This window comes from Chelonoidis abingdonii, chromosome 4 (genome assembly GCF_003597395.2).
Source record: "Chelonoidis abingdonii isolate Lonesome George chromosome 4, CheloAbing_2.0, whole genome shotgun sequence".
Taxonomy (NCBI): domain Eukaryota; kingdom Metazoa; phylum Chordata; order Testudines; family Testudinidae; genus Chelonoidis; species Chelonoidis abingdonii.
In genome coordinates, this window is record NC_133772.1 from 147,530,782 (window position 1) to 147,539,855 (window position 9,074).

A 9,074-nucleotide genomic window follows, 5' to 3' on the forward strand; every position below is an offset into this window, starting at 1 on the left:
TAGATGCTTTATTAATAACATGCACACATATATATTTAAAATACATGTACGCTTTTTCTACATTCACTTTAGAAAACAATTTCATAAAACCATTAAACCAGGTCCCAAGTAATTTTAAACATTAAAAACAATATTTTTCCATAATTATACAACAAATATGTATTACTCCAACTAAGTGGTATAGAATCACCATCTAACATTATAATGCAGGTTCATGCCTTTCAGTAGAAATAGATGTCTCCTTTTGATGCTTTATTAATATCAAATATATTTGACAATGCCTGCACCAGCTATTATATGCAAGGGTGATTCTCTGATGCAAAAACATTGTATATAAAGGATTTAAATGAAAGAGAGAATTCTGTTTTGCATCTCTGTCACTGAATTTATATGAAGAGCATCATGTGTACACATGCAGCTGTGGGTAAAACAGAACCCAAGGAATATGACAAGAACTGGGAAAATATCATTGCATGAATCATGAAAGAGAAATCACTGAATAAAAAGTAAAGCCTTGATTTATATTGGTTAGAGTCTGAAATCCTGCTATTAGGTTTCTTTTTAGAGTGATCGCTTTTTAATATACTCTCAAGTATCAACCTGGATCTTTGGAGAATACACAAAATTATCATCAGCTATATTGTGGTTTAGTTTTCACAGAAGGCTCCTATGATGAGGGGACTTTAAGGCACAATATTCTATATACTCAACTGAATGCATTCACTGAAAACAAAAGTTCTACTGACGATGCCTGATATACACATTCAAGAACTCAAGCGGTAGCTCAGTAATCACATCCATTGAAAATTAGGCAATTCGGGAGTGGCTTCACTGTATACATCAGCCTGGATCCTGCAAGTACTTACACATATGCTTAATTTTAAGCACATGAGTATCCCATTGACATCAATGAGACTACACATGTTGGTAAGTTAAGCACATTGTAAGAGCTTATAGAATCCAGGTCATTGTATTTCCAAATGCATGTAACTTACAGGAGTTTGTAAGTCCTCTATCATGTAACTGCAAAGACACTCTGCCTTTAGCGAGTGATAATTATGAGCTTGAGCAAACGTCTATGGCCACAGGTAGTTCCACTGCAGGCAATGAGACGACTTGGTACAATAAGCACAATGCCTGCTAGTAAATGTTTTCAAGATCAAGCCTGACACTTGAAGGCAACCAGGAAAAGCGGTACAAAGAAAACGTAATAATTTACATGTTTATAATAAACAGTCACGTGAGTTTCTGTGTAAATACATGCAACACTGCACTGACCATTAATTTTTCTCAAGCCAGTCATCTGCAAAATTACCAGATGTTGTTACCAAACCTTTCCCTGTCAGACATATCCTTTATATTGTCTCTAAGGTGTCATACATTATTTTTAGAACATTTTCCAAGACAACTGGTTTTGAGAAGAAGGACTTTCTTTCCACCCAGTGCAAATATAACCTGTGTGTGTGCATAGCACAGTTGTAAAATCACACACATTTCTTTACACTGAAGTCTGACTGTGAGCTACCTATAGATAGGATCACTTAGGAAAGTTCAGAAGAAAATGCTGCAAAAGTCAAACTAAACCCTGAATGGTTTTATCAATAAAACATCTCTTTATGTATTTGTATTATAGTACTAAATGGTGGCTTGGTAACGGAGTATGAAAATATCACTTGATAATTTAATAACTTTCACAGTCAAGTTCTATGGTCTGATTCTCCTCTTTGGTGTGCCTATGCAGTCATTTGCAGCTGTGGATACTGTGAGCAAAGCTCTGCAATAGCACAGCTAAACTACATGAAGTGCAAGGTGGGGATAGTTGAGAAAGTTCAAAATTCAGAAGTTTTTGACTGATATTTTTCCTCAAGAATTTAACCAAGAAAAAGTGGGAAATTTTCACTGAAATATTTTAATTACATTTTACATAAACTTTTTGGCCAAAAAAAAGAGGAACAAAACATTTTCACTAAAGTTATCCCATTTTTCAGCTGTCTCTGGGAGAACCAAACCCTTGATCTTCTAAAACGCCGAGCAGTTAGTTACCTGAGACCCGTTCAGAGTGTTTTTGCCTTGACATCTTTTAAAGGTGCATTAAGCTGCAACCCATCATGCAGCATCATATAAAATAAGCTTTTAAGAGGCCAGAAAGCACTTCCTTTTTTCCCAGACAAGGGAACTATTTTTCAAAGATGACTTCAACAAGTCTTGTAGTTCTGGTAAAGGTTAAAAGCTAACTCCTGCTCAATTTTTTCCCCTCCCTTTCTTGCAAAATATTAGTAGAAGTAACATTATGAATCATTTGTGAAGTATAATTTAATGTAATGAGCCTTACCTTTTAGCCCAGAATTATAGCGTACATACAATATTGTAGGTACCATTGTCAGTCAGTGAGAAAGGGTTATTTAGCATTTCATACAATAATCTGATCATTACGAATGCTGCAGAAAACTAACACAAAGAAAAAAGTGCATGAATCTGTTCACTTCAGAGCAGAAAATTACATATTTTTAAAACCAGAAGGCAGAAATAATTTCCCATAGACACCTATGAGTCCTCTAATATGCCTTTCCACACCTCTCCCTGAACACACAGTAGGCAATAGACCATCAGAGATAAGAGAGCTCTTTGAGCGATGATGGCTCCTCTAACAACACTAATCGTGTCATTCTCCCACACATCGTACAGTAAACTCATTTCACTACCAGTTTATAGTAGTACACTTATTACGCACATTAGATAATTGGAGCCTTTCTCCAGACTAACCTGGCCTTCTTTCAGTTTTCCTTGTTGCGATACGTAGCGTGTATTAGTAGCTTTTAACTGATGTCTTTTCAAAATACTTCAGTTTGCAAAATGCGAGCTAAGGTTGGAAAGTTTGGGCCAGTTTTTCCACTGGGATTACTCCAGTGGCTCAACAAAAGGCCATTGATTTCAAAGGCGCTATGTTGATTTACACCAGCTGAGGATCTGGTCTTCAGATGATTTGACTCTTTTACCTCCAAGATAAGTATGGGCAAAAATGAAAGTGACTTCTCAGAACCTAAACATACACAATACTAACTTGATTTAAGAAACAGCATTGCTCCATTTTCCAGCTTTCCCGTTTCTGTGCTCTCTGTAGGCTATTTAGTATTAATGGTGTTTCACACAGCTGTAGATTCTGAAATTTGGGAGGACTAGTTGTGTTGAATTTAGGTCAGAGAATTTTTCGTAAAAATGTTCAGCTTTCCTGGATTTTTAGTTCTCTCTCTCCCTGTCTCTGAAACCTGCATTGGCTTCTAACTATGAATATCATCCTTGACTCACTTGACTTTGCTCCTCATACTTCCTGCCCTTGCCTTTTATTTAATGCCAGTTAATACATGTCTGAGAGCAGCAATTGTGCGTGCAATATACAAGAGCTAGAAATCTGAAGTAGGGTTACAGCTGGAATCTTCGTTCTATACTAAGCACATCCATAGAAAGCCATTTTCATTTGTTCATACTGTATAATGCTTCAGAAATAGCATCAGTCAAATCTACATGAGAAAATTGGTTACTTGAATACATGTCTGCCTCCATTGTTGCAACATACTATTATTTCACTTAGCATTACCTCTAAAGCTCCAGTGGCTACAGTCTGCAATGCAAAGCTGATTCCTTCACTATAAGCTTATAGTCTATAGCAGAGGTTCTCAAACTGAGGGTTGGGACCCCTCAAGGGGTTGCGAGGTTCTTCCGGGGGGGTCACAAGCTGTGATCCTCCACCCGAAACCCCGCTTTGCCTCCAGCATTTATAATGGTATTAAATATATTAAAAGTGTTTTTAATTTATAAGGGGGGGGTCACACTCAGAGGCTTGTTTTGTGAAAGGGGTCACCAGTACAAAAGTTTGAGAACCACTGGTCTATAGGACTCCCATTGACTTCCATAAGCTTTGGATCAGGCATATTTGTTCAGCAATTCTGTGTTTCAAGTCATCCTTAAGTGAACAAATATATTGGTAACTGTGTAGTTTACTGGCTTGTTAATAATGTTCTCCCAAGTTATAGTGCAATCTCTGCTTTTGACCCCATTTATTTTAACATCATCCTCTCCCTAGTGTTATTCTTTGGTATTTTCAGAACATAACTCTGGCAGCTATGACTTTCCCATTCTAGTCATCAGATTGCGCAATGTGTCTCACAGGACATGCTTGATACACATTGTAAAGGAAATTGCAAAAATTGACATTAGACATCTAACTCCACCTCAAACACTGTTATAATGTAGATTAAACGTATCTCAAATGAAAAACCTCTCAGGTTTTATTACAGTGTGTCAAATATATTCCTTTTCTGGAAGGTGGGTTTTTGTGTTGCTTTTTTGTTTTCAAATCACAAAAAGTGCCCACCTAAGCTCAAACACTGATCATGCATTGTACCACATGGTTGAATAGTAAATAGCACATACACAAAAACCTCAGAGTTCCAGCCAGGCAACCTGGAGGGGATTCAAATCATGTTTAGAAAACACTGACAACTGGCTGAGAAAATAGACTTTCATCTGAGTCATTCCGTTTTGTCGCAAAATGTGTGTCAACAGAAAGATAAGTACGAAGTGAGAGCAATTGAGTGGATCAATTAAAAACACCCTCACTAGAGTGCTGACTGATCTCGGTGCAGAACTTCTTGTAAGTAGCAGATCAGTTATTTTGCTTTTTTGGAAATCCTAACCAAAGAGGTGTTTCTTTTGGCACTGATTCCTTCAGATTCAAAGCATTTCTCAAAGAAAACTTGCTTGCTAAACCTTACAAAAAATAACTCCCACCTTTCAATCTTCATTGTCAGAATAATTTGTCACTTTTGATTTTACCTCTCACCTGGGATGGCATAATTTAAATACAAAGTAGATAAAATATTTATATCTACATTGGCAACTTAATGTCACTTAGTTTCTACAAAATACATTGCACGCAAGATCTCTGCTTATAAAACTCTTCGCATACCAATGACTGCAGAGTATTATTCAAAGTACCCTCCATTCATCTCTGTATGTAACCCATCTTTCATCACAAGTCTGTTTACAATTAGTGGCTCATCTTTGCATGTTAATAAGCAGTTCAAGCATTCAGAAACAAAACATCAGTGGATCTAACAGCTACTTCAATTCATTTTATAAATAAGCAACTGAGAATTTTTCTCCAAGTGGCCGCTTGTATAGCCCATTCCATAAATGGAATTCTCTGTAGAATAAGGCACAATATGATACGAATGCAGCTCTTCATAATAGAGTGACTGAGAACAGCATTCTTGTACCATAAACTTCAGCCGTTTTCTTGTATCCGAGTAAGCAGTCCTATAACAGGGTGCCTCTTTAAAGTATTCATAGCTCTCTCTGTCTGTCTCTAGGTGGATCTTCCTCAGCAAATTGTTAATAAGCACTGACCTACGGAGATAGGTTTCAGGATCTTCAAGGAATCGAAGTTTCTGCAGAGACAGTTTTAGAATACAAGTCCGGTCCTCAGGTAATATCAGGTGCTGAGAAGTAAAAACAACCAATATAGCTTTATGATCAAGAAATAAGAACAAGAGCCTTTCCCCTTTGGAATTTTTATTAGAAACATACTCACTTTTGGAAAATACCCCTGGTAATCTTGATGTAAATCTTCTTCTTCTGCATATTTTCTCTTAAAGTAGGCTACTTTCGACGTCGTTAGCGTATTTGTCAATACCCTGATTGGATCAGCTGTGTGACAAATAATAATAAAGAGTATCAGCAACGATTGTGACAAATTGATGTCCCCTGTAATGTTCTAGTCTGGCATGTGCGAAACAGTGTGTCTTTATGCCTAGATTGCTTGGTTTCTGGGACTAACAGGATTTTTGCTTACACATCATTAGCTCTGTCATCTTTTTTTTTTTCCCAAGCACACACAAGCTATGCTAGATACTTTGCAGAACTAAGAGAAAGGCAAGACTCCTGCCACGGATAGTTTCAGTGTAACTTTTATATGTGACTCAGGTGAAATTAATTGAGCCATCGGAAGGGCATGAAGTAAGCAGTGGCTACAGAAATATGATCACACAAATGGAATACTAGTACAAATGGATGATTTCATCTGTTGAGTTTAGATGTTCTAGTACCCATGATGCACTTAACCTAGGACGGGCATTCAGTACCATTGAACAAGGAAGTGAATGTACATCCTGCATAAAGAGTTGACAGTGCCTCAGCCACACTAATGTATATGGGAGGGATGCAATAAAAGTTGTTTCTTCACTCTTTGTACAGCAGCTTTATGGTTCAGAACTCTTTACTCATCATACAGGAGAGACCATGTTAACCTTCTCACAGTGAAGCACTGGAGATGTGGTTTCATTGGAGCACAATTACCATTCTACACACTAGGTGATGCTGTGGTCACAGCAAAGTGAATGAGCTCTTGAAAGTAAAATCTTTGTTGGATTTCAAGGTGGTGTGGAGTGGTCACACTTAGGGTATGTCTACACGACGGGATTATTCCAATTTTATATAAACCGGTTTTGTAAAACAGATTGTATAAAGTCGAGTGCACGCGGCCACACTAAGCACATTAATTCGGGTGTGCGGTGTGTGTGTCCATGGGTCGAGGCTAGCGTCGATCTGGGTGTTGCACTGTGGTAGCTTCCGTAGCGACCCATAGTTCCCGCAGTCTCCCCCACCATTGGAATTCTGGGTTGAGACCCAATGCATGATGGGCAAAACAATGTCGCGTGATTCTGGGTAAATGTCGTCATTCATTCCTTCTCCTATGAAAGCAACGGCAACAATCATTTCGTGCCCTTTCCTGGATTGCCTGGCAGACGCATAAGGCCGAACCACGGAGACCTCAGCTTTTTTCTGTCATCAGTACTGTACTGATTTGCTAACCAACGCGTTACGTCAGCGACTACACAGCGGCATTCATTGCTTTTGCAACTAGCAGAAAGATGTCGGGGAGGAGTACAGAAACCGGTTTAAAGAGCCCTTTATATCGATATAAAGGGCCTCGTTGTGTGGATGGGTGCAGCGTTAAATTGGTTTAACGCTGTTAAAATCGGTTTAAACGTGTAGTGTAGACCAGGCCTTAGTTGTGTTTATTGCTTATAAGTCAATCTCCATAGTTCTGACTGTATGACTCAGTTGGGCACGGAGCAGAAAGAATACTCCATTTGATTCCACAACAAAACTTAGAGAGGAGGGAAGAGGTGGACCCAGAGCACAGAATTTGGGGTGGGGGCATTGGATGCAGGCTTTTGTTTCAGCCCACTATGGAGACAAGGGCCACATGCGGGAGCAGATCTGGCTCTGACCATCTGCTGCTGGGCCCTGGGGGTTTTGTTCTGGGCCCATCCCTCGGTAAGAGTTCTAGCATGACAAGTTCTAGCACGATTAACTCCTCCTTCCCTAAACTTTCACGGTGCTCCAACCAAGCTGAGGTTCCTGCTGAGATCACTGATACACTCCTTAATGTGTGAATGTGTGTTCTCCTACACTATACCCGGGGGAAAGGGCCAGGAAAGCAGTTGGATTCCAACAGGCAATGCCCATGTTGTATGATACAGTGGGCCCAATCCACTGTCACTGATGTCAATGGACATTTTGCCAATTAATTTCAGTGGGAGCAAGATTGATCCCCAGAATGTTTCATTGGATATCAAGGAACCAGTTCATCCCTAAACCAGAGCTTGGCACAGGGACCAATGGATGGAGGGGAGAGGGGCATAGGTGGCTTTATGTCACCTGTGTGCCTCCTCTATCCTGAGTAAGCTGGGAAGGGGGGCAACCCTAACTGACACCAAGGGGCCGTTCTGGCAGTGAGGGATAGCTTCAGTGTAGGAATATCCCAGCCACAATCCAACACATCTTTTGTGAAGGGGGCGGGGGGTGAGATGGCATAGAGCCTGTTCTATTGGCTCTGTGTCAGTCAAGGGTTTCTCCTGTGCTGGGATATTTCCCAGGGGCCAGATCCAGCTGGTTAACAGCCCTTTAGCCCAAGCTCATGAAAAATCCCACAGAAAGCATCTGAAGGGGAAAGATCTCTGTAAGGTTCTCCATGCAGTGTTTTCTCCCGGAGAGTTTAGCCAGGGTGGTGTTCCCCTATTACAGAAGGCTACAAGGCTGGCCTGCAAGCCCTGACTGGAAGGATTAATTCTCTTTAACTTTCAAAGGAATGTTTCGTTACTTGGGGCCAAAGCCTGCAGCCCTGAGCTAGGATCATATGAATTAAAACCCTATTGAATGTAATGGGAGACCTACAAATGGAGAGCTTCTAGAGCTAGACTCTCAGTCCTTGCTCAGGCAAGCCTCCCGTTGGACCTGGTTCTACATTCTGGCCAAGCTGGGCTCAGTACGGGAATGGAGTGGGACACAATGGCGACTAAGTATGCCTGGGCCAGCTGCAATGTGTTTAACCCTCAGCATATTCAGCAACTCTAAATTACCCAAAGAACCCCTTTACACAGAAGGGATTCCCAGACAGCCACTTCTCCCCAGTTTAACACCCTCTGACATCACCAGACCACCATAAAGGGAGCCAGGGCAGAATGGAGAATTAGCTCCATTGAAGTTACTAGCTTTCATTTACTTCAATGAGTCTGATTTGAGCAAAATTGTATTCCAGCTGATAAGACATCCCATCCCTATCCATGTATTCAGCTGCACTGTTGGACCCTTTGCTACATTCTTATCCATCGGTTGCTGTAAGTATTAGTCATAATTCACAGATAGCAAACCCTTGTCAAATCACAATAAGAGCACCACTGCTGAGTAATTTTATAATAACGTTCAATTAGACAAAGCTGCAATACGGGACCTCCAGGAGATTTGGCTAGCACAGAAAATATTTGGCTAATTATATATTACCTTCTCCTATCTTATATGGTCCCCCGTTACTGCAATATCTGAGTGTAACCCTTCTGCCCCTCTGAGTTGGCAGCAACAAGGGCCAGGTTCAGTATCCAGGGGTTCCGTTTCAATAACACAAGGCATAACCGGCTCGAGCCCCCACCCAGTGACCTGGGACACTTACATACCATAACCTCCTGGGCGCCTCTAGGAGGCAATACTTCCCCTCTCGCAAGCACGGAGTCTGA

At 40.4% G+C, this 9,074-nt stretch overlaps 1 long non-coding RNA gene across 1 annotated transcript in view; it reads right to left on the bottom strand.

Moving 5' to 3' along the window:
* Positions 1–5,619: 5,619 nt before the first annotated feature.
* LOC116830000 (uncharacterized) overlaps positions 5,620–9,074 on the bottom strand; it is a 13,342-nt gene continuing 9,887 nt past the window's right edge. The window contains exon 3 of the long non-coding RNA XR_012655844.1: positions 5,620–5,706. This is a non-coding gene — a long non-coding RNA (uncharacterized LOC116830000). The remainder of the gene's footprint in view (positions 5,707–9,074) is intronic.